This window comes from Malus sylvestris, chromosome 11 (genome assembly GCF_916048215.2).
Source record: "Malus sylvestris chromosome 11, drMalSylv7.2, whole genome shotgun sequence".
Taxonomy (NCBI): domain Eukaryota; kingdom Viridiplantae; phylum Streptophyta; class Magnoliopsida; order Rosales; family Rosaceae; genus Malus; species Malus sylvestris.
Window position 1 is genome coordinate 29913478 of NC_062270.1, and position 16477 is coordinate 29929954.

General features: G+C 37.1%; 1 long non-coding RNA gene across 1 annotated transcript; it reads left to right on the forward strand.

The window, feature by feature from the left end:
* The first annotated feature begins 643 nt into the window (after positions 1 to 643).
* Positions 644 to 1260, forward strand: LOC126591323 (uncharacterized). Its single transcript, XR_007612338.1, has 2 exons — positions 644 to 765; positions 915 to 1260. It is a non-coding gene; the product is annotated as an uncharacterized LOC126591323 (long non-coding RNA).
* The last annotated feature ends 15217 nt before the right edge of the window (positions 1261 to 16477 follow it).

Consider the following 16477-nt stretch of genomic DNA (forward strand, 5'->3'; position numbering starts at 1 on the left):
CCTGAAAGTTGGAAAATTAATCATGTTTTCTTTATGATGGTATATATTTGTACGTAGTCGTATATAGTGTACCTGGGATCGCTTATATATATTTGTACGTAGTCGTATTTGTAGTTGGGATCGCATACAAATACAACTGGCAAAAGTGTAATCCTCACTATAAAAAATGGAGAGTTTCTGAATTGTCCTGCAAACTTGGTTTGGTAGTTGTCTAACAGATCACCATTATAGTGAGGATTACACTTTTGCCAAATGTGTCTATTATGGTTTGTGTGTGTTGTTGGTTTACTGCGAACAAATGTGTCTATCTTAAATGGTAATGGCCAAGCTTAGATTGCATCTTTTTCCTCAACCCCAGCACCCAGTAAGTATATGTCACTGTTATAGCTACTACAGTATATCTTAAATGGTGATTTGAATGTCTATCTGTATTTTGATCATTCGTGCGTACAATCCTTTTCGGTTTTCGAACCGAGGTGAGTCTATTTTGAACCGAATTTAACATGATTACAAAGCTTTAGTATGTATTGATAGCGAAATGTATGTTCTCTAATGTATTGTTAGCGAAATGTATGTTCTCTAATGTATTGTTAGCGAAATGTATGTTCTCTAATGTATTGTTGAAAATTCTACTTGAACATAGGTCTGCAAGAATGCTGATGTTGCAAGCAAGGTTGAGAGCCAACTGAAGCTTGTGATCAGGCCCATGTACTTGAACCCACCCATTCATGGTGCATCTATTGTAGCGACCATCCTCAAGGATAGGTACTCTTTGAATCTTGTTCATATATGTGCAAAATGACAATAATTGACTTGATGTATCATCAGCTAGTTATTGAACTCTCACCCAGAAATAGTTTTTCCTTCCCTATTTGATTTCTAATGATCTTATCACTTAATTCTTCTGTGGTCAGGGATTTGTTCAATGAGTGGACAATTAAGTTGAAGGAAATGGCTGATCGTATCATCAGCATGCGTCTTCAACTTTTTGAATCCTTGCATGCCAAGGATTAGCATGGCGGGTCTGAGCTCAAGGACCGTCCCTCATCTTACGGAGGCAATACATGCTGCTGTTACTCGCGCTGCCTAGTCATATGTTTAGAAGGCAACATTTTCTTCTTGTGAGCCGACTCCAATGTTGGACTCTTCCCTTTCTACAGTTTTGTTGTAATAATTGTTTTACCTTATTAGATGAGGTTAAAGATTTCTCCGACTAAAGATAAAATGAAGAAAATCTAGAGGATTTTTTAGTTTTGTTTTCGACCTTCCCCATGTTACAATTATATGATGCATTCATGTCAAATTTTTCGTTCATTAGAAATATTCATGCCAAATTAAAAGTTTTTGGATCTTCAAATACATCTCTTTCGTATGCCATTGTTTCATAATTTTTGGAACTTTTTGGGTTTCAATAGTCCGAGAAGACGTAGTTTGAAAAATGAAATGTGAAGATTGAGCGGTTTTGAAAAATGAATGGTGAAGATTGGTTCTAATATTGTTTCTAAGAAATTAAACGGTGAAAATTGTTTGTAAAGCTGGATTGTTTTTTAAAATTGTTTGAATAGCAACAAGTTTGATGAATGCATCTAATTAGACTACTTTCAAGTACATTAACAATATTGTATTAATGAATCCTAGCTATTCAGTCTAAAATATTTCAATTGAAGTAGTTTGTCATACTAATTAATATTTAAGATAAAGTTTATAAATATTTTTCTTCTAAAAATAAAGTATATTTAGTAATTCACTTTTATTTGTTAAGAAAACTAAATTATTAGAGTATTATACCCTTTTTTGTCATTTCACACAGTCACAACTGTTTTACATAAAAGTTTACCAAACACTATCATACAACCTTTTTTTTCTAAAAGCACTTTTACAAAAAAGTTTACCAAACACTATGCTGCTTTATTTCACAGCCACTTATTCTGACAGCACAGCCGCTTATTCTCACAGCAGCTTTTTTTCAAAGCACAGCAATACCAAACCAGCCCTTAATGAAAAGGGATTTCCACTATTCATTCTTAATCAAAATGACATTTTGTGTATGAAAAGTTCATAATGGGTCAAGCTCTTTTCTTTATTTATTCTTATGCCATTATTTCATTATTGTAGCGAGGTCCACAATGATGTTGACATTTCTGTCTGGAAATACGTTATTTTACATGATGCTATTTAACTTATGCTAATTTGCTGCCAATTCTTCATGCTTCCATCATGTTGTCGATGTTATGCAGCTCTTCTTTTGTCAAATTGTTCTAGTACTTTTCATCGCCTTCTACTAGCTTTGCATCTCTTTCTCTATCTTCTTTTACCTTGTAATACATATATGCTGCTTCTCCTTTGAAATTTTGAGGCTTCTAGTAGGGCTGATGATTGATTCTTGTCTTACTGTAAATATATATTTCTTCTTTTTCTGCTACTAGTAACATATCATACCTAAAATCTTCAAACTCATCTAAGGCTAGCATTTGGATCCCTCGAAATCTTAGAATATTTTTGTATGAAGGAGTCCACCTGTGTGGGGAGATAGAGGATAGTCTAAATGACTCTTTATTAATCATGACTATATGTCTAGTTTTCTCCTTATGCATATGTGCATACCAATATGGAGGACTACTGATAAAATTTATGCAAATTTCTTTCCGCTGTTCTAGATAATCTTCTGCTACTTTTATAAATTTTTCAGGAAATGATTCTAGTTGGGAAATATGGTTAATAAAGATTTTATCAAGATAGTCAAACTCTAATAGTAAGGCCGGGGTAACTTCTACTACATTATGCTTTTTATGATGCTCATAATTAAAATGACATGGTTTAAAATCTCTCATGTTAATCCTAACTACAGCTATGCTAACATCTAGTTTACAAATACAACTCTATGTACTATCACAATGACATGGTGGATACATCTTTGTAATAATATTCATCCTTGGTTTTGGATCAAAGATGGACTGATACAAAGCACATTGTAATTGTAATTGTAACTCTTTCATGGACTGTGATACTATGTTCAAGATCTCATTTTGCATATCTAATGGCATTATTCTTAATTTTTCTTTTGAAATTTATTCTAATAGGATATCATCTATTATTAAGTCTAAAGATATATTCCTAAGAAAACTTACATATCTTTCTTGTTTTTCTTTGTCACTTAGATGCTGATGTTGCTCATTATTTTGATGCTGCTCCATTCCAATGTCTTCTTTTAAGAGCTCAATCTTAATCTCTTCTATGGGCTCATTAGCCTCTTGTTCTATGGGTTCAATAACTTCTTTTTCTTTATTCTTATGCTGATCAATTTCTAAACCTATTTTTAATTCTCTTTTCAAGATGTCAATTGCCTTTTTGCTGCATTATAAAAAATTGGAGTTCTTGGTTTATTTTGGTAAACTTACTAAGTAATGACTCATGGCCTCTAGAAATGACTTGAAGGTTGTGCTCAAGAAAATGAATATGATGCTGGCTCTGATGGAAATTAAAATTAAAGCTATCAAACTCTTGTTCTAAGGCTCTAATTCATTTTTTATGACATAACCTCATGCTTGGCTGTTTGATTTGGATATTCCAAAAATTATCTAAGAGAACCTATTGCCTATCAGAGAGTTTTAGTACCCTTGACCTTTACCTTAGAGTTGGATTTATGATTTATTCAACAAGAGTGCCATTAAAGTTGAAAGTGAGTATTGGTGGTGATGATGGTCTGCTTATACTATTTTGGAATCCATTGAATGGTGGAGGTCCATGGTGCATCATTATGCTATTGAAGGTGCTATTCTACCTTGTGGTCTTGTGCTATTTGAGGATGATGGTCCACAATATTCCATTCTTGTTCAACAAATCAATCATAATAAAATATCAGCTAATGTATTGTCACTACCTTTTATGTGTTCAAAAATTGGTTTAATTTCCTGTAATTGAATCAATAAAATTAACCCATCTTCGAGCTACCTGTTTATTAGCATGTATCTTGTTATAATGAGAAATCATATTTTGACAATCTGTTCTAATCGTAAATACTTCATTACGTAAAAATAAAGAGAATGCTTCAAGTGAGTTAATTATTCCTAAAATTTCTAAATCTGTTGACCGTAGTCTTGACTGTACATCACTAAATTTTCCTGATGAATATCTACAAACTTGGTCGTCAAACTTTGGTGACTCTTTATGCTTTTTCTAATATAGTATACATGCCCATCCTAATAATGAAACATATGTTTCAACTATTTTGTAATTGTCATGTAATTGTAATGTTAATGGCTTAAGTTAAGTAATTTCTTCCTTCATATTTTGAACTAATTTAATATCTTCACTATTAAAATATTTTTGTCCTATTTTGCTAGTTTTACTATGTAGTACTGCTATTTTTCTTCCTAAATTAGGGATAAATTTTCTTGCATAATTTAACAATTCTAAAAATGCTTGTAACTATTTTTTATCTTCTTACTTATCTGAAAATTCTAAGACTTTTTTAGCTATATGTTCTTGTAATTATATTGTACTTGACTTGATATACATTCCTAAAAATTCTATATCTTGCTTTTCTAATGCTATTTTATTTTTGCTAATCACAATTCCATTATTAATAAATTATTGTAAAACTATCTCTAAATGCTTCCTATGTTCATTTCTATTTTTACTATGGACTAAAATATCATCTACATAAACACTACAAAAATTATCATATTTCTTGAAAATTTGATCCATCTTTCTTTGAAATATCGATAGAGCATTTTTAAGTCCAAATGACATAACAAGCCACTTAAAAGGTCCTTCTGGACAAGTAAAAGTTGTCCACTCAATTGATTCTTTTGTTAATCGTATTTGCCAAAATCTTGATTTATAATCAAATTTGCTAAAATATTTACTTTCTTAAATTTTATTTATAAGTTCATCCTTATGTGGTAACTTATAACCATCTGCAATGTATTATCATTTAATCTCTTGTAATTATAAACTATTCTAGCCTTACCTTTCTTTAGCTCTGAATGTTTTCTCACAACAAATGCTGCTGATCTACGTCTAGACTTAGAGGGTCTAATTACTTTTAAATTTAACAACTCTTTTATTTCCTGCTTAAACTCTTGTTTATCTAATAAATTACAACGGATATTAGTTGTCTTAATTGTTAAATCTGGATTAATTATATCTAATATTCCTAATATTTTATTTTTACTCCAATATAACTGTGGGTCTTCTCATATGATTATAGTTTGTTCTGCTAATTGTAATAATTCTTCTAAACTCTTTGGTCTATCTAACTGCAATATTTTCTATAGGAGTTCCTTCTTCTAAAATCGGATACTCATGTTCAAATATTTCTTCATCAAACTCTTCTATATTATCAACTGCAAAGTTAAGGTTCGACTCTATGATTGTTGAATCATCTTTTTTTTTTTATATACGTAATAATGTTGAATCGTCTTTAATACAATCATCTCCATGAGATTTACAATGACTGACACGCCCCGATCCTAAAAATCAAGGCGTGCTGGCCGTCACGTGAGCGTGACGTAACCAAAAGTGCGATGCGGAAGCAATAGATAAGAACATACGAATAATAAAAAAACCAACTACTAGCAATAATAACCAACTAGCATGCTAGAGTGAGTTTAAGTATGCAGTACACAATTTCAGAGTATAAATACTAGGTGCAGTCAAGTAGGACCATAATTAAATTACAACACCCGCAGGTGAGTCCTACATGCAGGAGGTCTGTCAGAACGCCGAAGAAAACCTTGTGAGCCATCAACTGCTAACTAGAACCTGGAGGGGCGCAAAACAAAATTGAGTGGGTCAGTAAAACCAAAGCTTTTCCAAAACATTTCATTTAAAACATTTCTAACCCCTCACTGTAAAACCTGTATACTTTCCCAGAAAATAACATAATAGCATAATATTTCTTCAAATCTCTCAAAACATTAATCTTTACCAAAATCCAGCAAGTATGCCATGCAATAATGTTAATGACAGAATATGGATGCATCAATGTAACAGGTGACATAATGAATAAACCGGAGACCCTGCAATTGGTCCTGTACGGTTAATTCTATAGCTTAATATCCAATCCAGCTGGAGTCACCACGGTGACTTGTACGGCGCTACTCTGCACATAAGTCGGAACTACCTGAAGTAGTTTGTACGACAAGAATGGTGAAATAATACGCTCTAGTGCTTCTCTCATCAATCATCTGCGCGCATAATCTAAGGTCACATACCAGTCGGAACCACCTCTAGTGATCTGTACGACTAGCATGTCGAAGCCCTCTCATGGTCTGTACGACATGCACCTACTTGGATCCAAGGTGAGCGTGCGGTGCGGTGAATACTATAAGCACTAACACCAGGGGTGCAGGTTATGAGCTCTCAACACAATTCACATCATCAATAATTCACATGAATAACATAAAACTCACCTGATACTCACCTGTGCGTCCACAGCACCAATTCACATATATATATGCATCAAATATCAATTCATATCATTCACAATATGCATGCATGGCATTTTAAAACATACTTTCATCTAAATTCGATTTCTGGGAAAAATCAATAGTATATAGGTATAAATAGAAAACAATTGCCCACTCACTGGTAAGTCGATGGGTCGTAACCCCCGTGATGTCCCTCGATGCGATCGTCCTCGGGATAGGTGTCACCTATATGTGAAACAACTATAAAAATGTTAATTAAAGCACATAACCGACAATTCGAAATAACTTCTCATACGGTGCTCAATTTGGGTATATGAATATACCATAGTGACCTACTCGACGTCACGAATGTCGGCATATTTTTAGAAAATTTTTGGGCTTGTCACATACCCCCACGCGCGTCTCCTACCTTGGGCTCGCCGGACTGGTTTTTCCGGTAGCTGGAAAACTGGGGAATTTTCAATCTCCTTGTTCTCCGTCATTTCTCAACCAATTTCTTCGTATTATATATCAATTTGAAGCCCTCAACATGTAGAATCACGTTAGACTAATTTAAGGCTCTAAAAATAACAAAATCTCTCCGGAAAAATTCCAAGAAAACCGGCCAACTTTGAACTCAATGATCCCGACGTCCAAAACCTTCAAACTAAGCATTCCGAGCTTCCTTAGGACCTCACTAAGCTCACTATAAGCTTAGAATTTCCTGAAATCCAACAATTCACGTGTGCATGAACAGTGATCTCAAAATGGGTTTCGAGTTTCACGTGATATCGAGGGTTCCAAGTTCTAAAAACTGCACCAATGAACTCACAAGCTTGCAAGGATTCACAAACTTACCTTTTTGACGTCGATCCGTGAAGGTTGGAGGGTTTTGGTGCCTCGTCTGTACGAGTCGAGAGGTAGAGAGAGACTGAAACAGAGAGGAGAGAGAGAGAGCATAGGGGAAATGAAAGGGGGTCCTGTGCATGTGTGTGGTCCAACCAAAACCATACATTCCAATATTTAATCCCTAACCACACAAAATATACATACCAAACTTTTAATCCAACTCCAATTATTTTCCAAGACTTTAGGAGAGTAGGTATTTATTCAAATAATGCCACACGTACCTTAGTAACCGACAAGGGTAATTTTGTCATTTCACAACCTCAATAATAAAATCTCGGGACGGGCTGTGACAATCTCCCCTCCTTATAGAATTTCGTCCCCGAAATTCATACGACCAAACAATACACTTAATATTCATAAAACAACCTCGGATACATCTCCCTCATTCAATCTTCCGTCTCCCAAGTGGCTTCTTCCACTGAGTGGTTCCTCCACAATACTTTCACCAAGCTCACTGTCAATTTCCTTAGAACCTTGTCTTTCCAATCCAAGATAGTCACTGGTTCCTTATCATACGACAAATCCGGATTAATCTCCAAAGGTTGAGGAGGAATCACATGTGAAGGATTTGAAACATAATGTCGAAGCATCGAGACATGAAACACATTATGCACTTTAGATAACTCTGGAGGCAACTCCAATCTGTAAGCAACCTCACCAATCCTCTCAGTGATCTCATAAGGTCCTATGTACCTAGGACTTAACTTGCCTTTCTTTCCAAATCGCACCACACCTCTCCAAGGTGACAATTTCAAGAATACCAAATTACCCACATCATATACTCGATCAGTAGCATGCCTATCTGCTAAACTCTTTTGTCAATCCTGGGCCGCTTTCAGGTTAGACTTAATCACCTGAATATTTTGAGTAGTCTCATCCACAATCTCTGGGCCTTCTAACACTCTTTCGCCAACCTCTGACCAACACAATGGCGTACGACAAGCTCTACCATAAAGTGCCTCAAATGGTGACATACCAATGCTCGAATGAAAACTATTATTGTAAGCAAATTCCATCAAGTCTAGGCGGTCATGCCAAGAATCACCAACTGTAACACTGAAGATCTCAACATATCCTCCAACGTCTGAATAGTCCTTTCTAATTGTCCATCGGTTTGGGGATGATAAGTAGTGCTGTAAAGCAGTTTCGGACCAAGAGCTTCCTGAAAAGCTACCCAAAACTTAGAAGTAAATCTTGGATCTCGATCAGAAATAATATTCACTGGAACTCCATGATACTTCACAATCTTCGTGATGAACAACTTAGCCAATTTATTCAGGGGATACTTTTCCCTCACGGGAATGAAGTGCGCTGACTCGGTAAGTCGATCTACAATCATCCAAACACCATCAAATCCATTCTGTGTACGCGGAAGCTTATACACAAAATCCATGGTTATATTTTCCCATTTCCACTGAGGAACGGGAAGTGGTTGCATTCGCCCAAAAGGCTTCTTTCTTTCTGCTTTGACTTGCTGACAAACAATACATCTGCTTACATATTCTGCAATTTCCCTCTTCATACCCGACCAATAATAAAATGGTCGAATGGTATGGTACATCTTAGTTCCTCCTGGGTGCATCGCATAAGCTGAACAATGTGCTTCATCCAAAATCTCTTTCTTTAATTCCTCATTATCCGGCACATACATTATGTTATCCTGCATAAGCATGACATCTAATTCTCGAATCCTGAGGTCTTTCTTTTTCCCTTCATTTCTCAATTGAATCATTTCTTGAATTTCTTCATCAACCATCTGAGCTTCAAGTACATGATCAACCAAAATTGGCCTGACTTGGAAACTAGCAAGAAAAGATTATCTTCGATCTTCTAACTCCAACTTTACTCCAGTAGCTCTCAATTCTGCAAGAAGAGGAACACGGCAAGCATACAAAGCATTGAGTCGACCTTGAGGTTTCCTACTCAGTGCATCAGCTACCACATTTGCACGACCCGGATGATATTCAATGGTGCAGTCATAATCACTTAGTAACTCCATCCACCTTCGTTGACGAAGATTAAGATCATGTTGAGTAAAAAGATACTGAAGTTTCTTATGATCTGTGAAGATCTTACATTTCTCACCATAGAGATAATGCCTCCAAATTTTCAAAGCAAAGACAATGGCTGCTAACTCAAGATCGTGAGTAGGGTAATTCCTTTCATGAATCTTCAACTGTCGAGAAGCATAGGCAATCACTCTATTATGCTGCATCAAAACACATCACAAACCATTCAAAGAAGCATCACTGTAAATCTCAAAGTTACAGCTATCATCAGGAAGTACCAATACTGGAGCATGAGTGAAGCAATATTTCAATTGCTGGAAACTTTGCTCACAATTCTCATCCCAATCAAACTTAACATCCTTCCTGGTTAACTTCGTTAGTGGCAAAGCAATCATAGAAAAATCTTGAACAAACCGTCGATAATAACCTGCTAAACCCAGAAAACTCCGTACCTCAGTGATGGTTCGTGGTTGTTCCTAATTCTCCACTGCTGCTATCTTTTGAGGATCTACTTGAATTCCTTGTGCCGATACTACATGCCCCAAAAATGCCACTTCATTCAACCAAAACTGACATTTACTGAACTTGGCATACAACCGATGCTCCCTCAATTTCTTCAATAGCAAATTAAGATGTCGAATATGATCTGCTTTAGACTTAGAGTATACCAAAATATCATCGATTAAAACAATGACAAATCTATCAAGATATTACTGGAATACCTCATTCATTAGCCTCATGAAAGCTGCAGGTACATTAGTCAATCCAAATGGCATCACCAAAAATTCATAATGTCCATAACGGGTCCTGAAAGCCGTCTTAGGTACGTCTTCATCTTTAATCTTCAACTGATAATAGCCAGATCTCAAATCAATCTTAGAGAACACACACGCACCTTTCAGCTGATCAAACAAATCATCGATGCGAGGCAATGGATAACGGTTTTTAATCGTTACCCGATTCAATTGCCTATAATCAATACATAATCTCAGAGTTCCATCTTTCTTTCTTACAAATAATACCGGAGCTCCCCAAGGTGAAGTACTAGGTTGAATGAAACCTTTATTAATTAATTCTTGTAACTGAATTTTCAACTCTCTCAGTTCAGCTGGAGCCATTCTGTATGGAGTTAAAGATATAGGATCTGTACCTGGAAGCAAATCAATAGCAAACTCCACATCTCTATCTGGCGGCAATCCGGGCAAATCATCTGGGAATACATCAGGATAGTGCCTGACTACTCCAACTTCCTCTACACTGTTAGGGGCAACATTATTTAACACCACATGTGCTAAGTATCCTTGACAACCCTTCGATAAATACTTCCTTGCTCTTATGGCAGAAATAACATCATGTCTCACCCCACCTCTTTCACCCATAAAAGTAACTGTTGGTAGTCCAGGACGATGAAAAGTAACTGATTTCCCGTAACAATCTATATGGGCACGATTATAATGCAACCAATCTGCCCCTAAAATCACATCAAAATCCACAATATCTAACGAGATAAGATTAGCTGGCATAACTACACCATCTACCATCACTGGACATCCTGGATAAACACTATCAACATAACATATGTCCCATCTAGGCATGGCAAACTCTAAATCAAATCCTAGAGGTGTAGGGTGAGGTTGAGTCATTTGAGCAAACGTATGAGAAATCACAGAATATGTAACACCACAATCAATCAAGACTCTAGCAAAATGACCAAGAATATTTAACGTACCCATAATCAAATATGGATGGTTCTGAGCATCTTGCAGTGATACGTGATTAACACGTCCCTGAGCTTGCTGACGTCCACCACGACCTCTGTTGCCTTGGTTACCTCGCCCCTGAGAAGTACGTCTCTGTCCTGACTAATTAGCCTGCCTAGACGGTCCTGCACTGCTAGCAACAACCTCTCCCTGTCAGGGCTGACCTCCTTGATGCCACTGCGACCCGCTAGCTGGCATGGAAGAATAAGAAGTATAACCCCAAGGTCTTGGGAATACCCAGTCTGAGAATAAGGATCCTGGGAATACTGATACTATCCGGAAGCATAGGGAGCATCATCACCCTGATAGTGGTAAGCACCCCCACGACCCGTCTGACCATAATTGCCTGATCCAAAGTTCTGCTGAATCGGCGTTGGAGGTGGCATAACAAACTGCTGAGATTTCTGCTGACTCTGGGGACACTGAGCAGCCCTATGTCCCATCTGTCCACAAGTGTAGCAAGCACCACCACCACCACTTCTCCTACACTCTCCATGATGTCTGAAATTACAACGGCGGCACAACGGAGCACCAGAACCACCAGCACCACCAAAATCTCTCTGCCTCTGAAATCTGGGTCCGCTAGCAAATCTTCCACCTCTCATCGGGCCTGTGACACTAAATCATCCACTGGAAGAACTCGAACTCGCTCCACTTTTCTTGAAATTATGCGCCTTACGGGGTCCCTGAGTGAAGATACCCTTGCCCTTATCATATTTCTTCTGATTATCATTCTTGTCCTCATCATCCTCACTGTCACTAGGAAGGTTGTCGGAATCCTCCATCCGAACCAAAATCTAAAAAAACTCATGATAATCGGTGCAAGGAAGCGCATTAGCAAAAGTCTGCCATTTCCTCTTAGTTCCCAGCTTAAAACGGCAAAGCATCTCTACCTGATTACCAGCTGTATCAGGATCATAACGAGACAAGTCTGTAAACTTCCTGTAATACTCATGCGCCGACATATTCTTTTGCTTCAATCGAGTGAACTCCTGCTTCTTGCGATCAATGTACTCCGGAGGGACAAATCTTTTCTTAAAATTCTCTTTGAATACTTCCTAATCAGCTGCCATCTCAGGGGACATAAACTTAGTCTGATTTACCCACCAAGCTGCTGGCTCTCACCCCAAAAACCAAGTAGTGGTCTCTACCCATCTACTAGCAGGAAAATTGCCTTGACTCTGCATCACCTGGAAAGTCTTCTCGATATGGTCTAGCCACTTTTCTGCCCTTTCATGACCTTCATTACCCATGAAACGATCCAATTTCAGATTATACATAGTCTCCATGGGTGTCCTCTGAGGAGGAGGAGGATGGCGGATTGCATTCTGAAAGGCATGGGCCATCGCTTCCCCTAATTGAGTTATATCAGGGAAATTAGGCTCAAAAGCACGGCGTGATTCCCTACGAGGCGGCATAATTCTGACAGAAAACATCAAAAGATCATTAAAGCATTAACAATTTATACAGGACTGCAACCTAGGCTCTGATGCCAAACTGACACGCCCCGATCCTAAAAATCAAGGCGTACTGGCCGTCACGTGAGCGTGACGTAACCAAAAGTACAATGCGGAAGCAATAGATAAGAACATACGAATAATAAAAAAACCAACTACTAGCAATAATAACCAACTAGCATGCTAGAGTGAGTTTAAGTATGCAGTACACAATTTCAGAGTATAAATACTAGGTGCAGTCAAGTAGGACCATAATTAAATTACAACACCCGCAGGTGAGTCCTACATGCAGGAAGTCTGTCAGAACGCCGAAGAAAACCTCGTGAGCCACCAACTGCTAACTAGAACCTGGAGGGGCGCAAAACAAAATTGAGTGGGTCAGTAAAACCAAAGTTTTTCCAAAACATTTCATTTAAAACATTTCTAACCCCTCATTGTAAAACCTGTATGCTTTCCCAGAAAATAACATAATAGCAAAATATTTGTTCAAATCTCTCAAAACATTAATCTTTACCAAAATCCAGCAAGTATGCCATGCAATAATGTCAATGACAGAATATGGATGCATCAATGTAACAGGTGACATAATGAATAAACCGGAGACCATGCAGTTGGTCCTGTACGGTTAATTCTATAGCTCAATATCCAATCCAGCCGGAGTCACCACGGTGACCTGTACGGCGCTACTCTGCACATAAGTCGGAACTACCTGAATAAGTCTGTACGACAATAATAGCATAATATTCGTACAGACTACTTCAGGTAGTTCCGACAAGAATGGTGAAATAATACGCTCTAGTGCTTCTCTCATCAATCATCTGCGCGCATAATCTAAGGTCACCTACCAGTCGGAACCACCTCTAGTGATCTGTACGACTAGCATGTCAGAACCCTCTCATGGTTTGTACGACATGCACCTACTTGGATCCAAGGTAAGCGTGCGATGCGGTGAATACTATAAGCACTAACACCAGGGGTGCAGGTTATGAGCTCTCAACACAATTCACATCATCAATAATTCACATGAATAACATAAAACTCACCTGATACTCACCTGTGCGTCCACAGCACCAATTCACATATATATATGCATCAAATATCAATTCATATAATTCACAATATGCATGCATGGCATTTTAAAACATACTTTCATATAAATTCGATTTCTGGGAAAAATCAATAGTATATAGGTATAAATAGAAAACAACTGCCCACTCACTGGTAAGTCGATGGGTCGTAACCCCCGTGACATCCCTGGATGCGCTTGTCCTCGGGATAGGTGTCACCTATATGCGAAACAACTATAAAAAAAGTTAATTAAAGCACATAACCGACAATTCGAAATAACTTCTCATATGGTGCTCAATTTGGGTATATGAATATACCACAGTGACCTACTCGACGCCACGAACGTCGGCATATTTTTAGAAAAAAATTTGGGCTTGTCACGCGCCCCCACGTGCCTGGACAGGCACGGGTCCACGCGCCCCACGCGCATCTCTTACCTTGGGCTCGCCGGACTGGCTTTTCCGGTGGCCGGAAAACTGGGGATTTTTCAATCTCCTTGTTCTCCGTCATTTCTCAACCAATTTCTTCGCATTTTATATCAATTTGAAGCCCTCAACATGTAGAATCACGTTAGACTAATATAAGGCTATAAAAATAACAAAATCTCACCGGAAAAATTCCAAGAAAACCGGCTAACTTTGAACTCAATGATCCCGACATCCAAAACCTTCAAACTAAGCACTCCGAGCTTCCTAGGACCTCACTAAGCTCACTATAAGTTTACAATTTCCTGAAATCCAATAATTCACGTGTGCATGAACAGTGATCTCAAAATGGGTTTCGGGTTTCACGTGATATTGAGGGTTCCAAGTTCTAAAAATTGCACCAATGAACTCACAAGCTTGCAAGGATTCACAAACTTACCTTTGACGTTGATTCGTGAAGGTTTGAGGGTTTTGGTGCCTCGTTCGTACGAGTCGAGAGGTAGAGAGAGACTGAAACAGAGAGGAGAGAGAGAGAGCACAGGGGAAAGGAAAGGGGGTCCTGTGCATGTGTGTGGTCCAACCAAAACCATACATTCCAATATTTAATCCCTAACCACACAAAACATACATACCAAACTTTTAATCCAACTCCAATATTTTCCAAGACTTTAGGAGAGTAGGTATTTATTCAAATAACGCCACACGTACCTTAGTAGCCGACAAGGGTAATTTCGTCATTTCACAACCTCAATAATAAAATCTCGGGACGGGCTGTGACAATGACACTGTAGACCAATTGAAAGGGATGTAGCGCAGTTTGGTAGCGTGTTTGTTTTGGGTACAAAATGTCACGAGTTCAAATTCTGTCATCCCTACCCATTACTTATCTTCTGAGTAGTAATGAGGGATCAATTGAGATCAATTAATAAAATTGGACATGCATAATTAAATAAATATTTAATTTTTTTATAGTATATATGCAAGATAAATTAGGGTTACAAAATATTTATTGTTATAATAAAGCGCTCTTAGTTCAGTTCGGTAGAACATGGGTCTCCAAAACCTGATGTCGTAGGTTCAAATCCTACAGGTCGTGATTCTGTGTTCTTGTTAATTGCGGGAGGTCAAACGAATGACATCTTATTTATTACATGTGTCTACTATTTAGGCAGAATACCGTCACCTATTGTTACTAAGAAACTAAAAGAAACCTCAAAAACGGAAGAAATGGGGCAAAGTGAGGAAGAAATAGATGTGGAAATAAAAACAACTTCTGAACCGAAGAGGACTAAACAGGAACAAGAGGGATCCACCGAAGAAGATCCTTCCCCTTCCCCTTCCCCTTCCCTTTTTTCAGAAGAATAGGAGGATACAGACAAAATTGATGAAACGAAAGAGATCCAAGTAAATGGAAAGGAAAAAACAAAGGATCAATTCCACTTAAAAGAAACACGGTATAAAAAAAGATTCGTTTATGAAACTTATTATCTTGATGGGAATCAAGAACAAGAAAATTCAAAGTTAGAAATATTAAAAAAAAATTAATAAAAAAATGAATACATAAGATATGTACACCAAAAGATAAGAAGAAATTTGACCGCCCCTACATATTTGATACCCTCTCCTACGAAAAAACTTGCAATACCGATTCCATTCTTAATTCCTTCAATTACTCGTCTATAAAAAAATGAGTTAGTTTAGCCAATCTTCTTATACCTTTAGTTAAGAATAGCACAAATTTTACATGGAATCTCTACAAATCAATTAAACTCCATAAAAATCTATGGATTTATAAATCCATTTAAATGTCTCAAATTCCTAATTGAATACACCCCACTAAATCTCTCCTTGTTCTCCCTAGAGAACCAATATCCCTGAAGTTTAATCAATCAAAATAAGTAGGGATGACAATTCAAACCATTAACCCAATAACCACCCGAATGAAATGGATTTAGGGATGAAAATTTGGTTATATTTCGGATATGAAGAAAAACCGAAAAGATTATTTGGTTATGATTATGGATATGGTTATTGGGGTCAACGATCCGTTTCTGTCCCCGAAATTGACCCGAATAATACATATTATATATATAAGATAATTTACATGTAATATATTAAGTATTATATAATATATATATATATATATATATATATATTCACCGAACCCATTACCTTGAAAATTACAAAAGTTGCATTTTGTGAAAAAGTTTAAAAGTTTTGGATCAAAACCAATAAGAACCCAATGTTGCTTATGGGAGAGATCAAACATAAACCAACATCATCAATGTGTCTATTATATATTATAATGACGAAATTAGTATTTATTATATTATAATGCCTCAATTGAACTAATATATTTTTGGTATTGACGAAGATGGATATAACCGTTAATCGATGGCCAATCCGTTACCCTGTAGGTATGGTTATGAATAATCC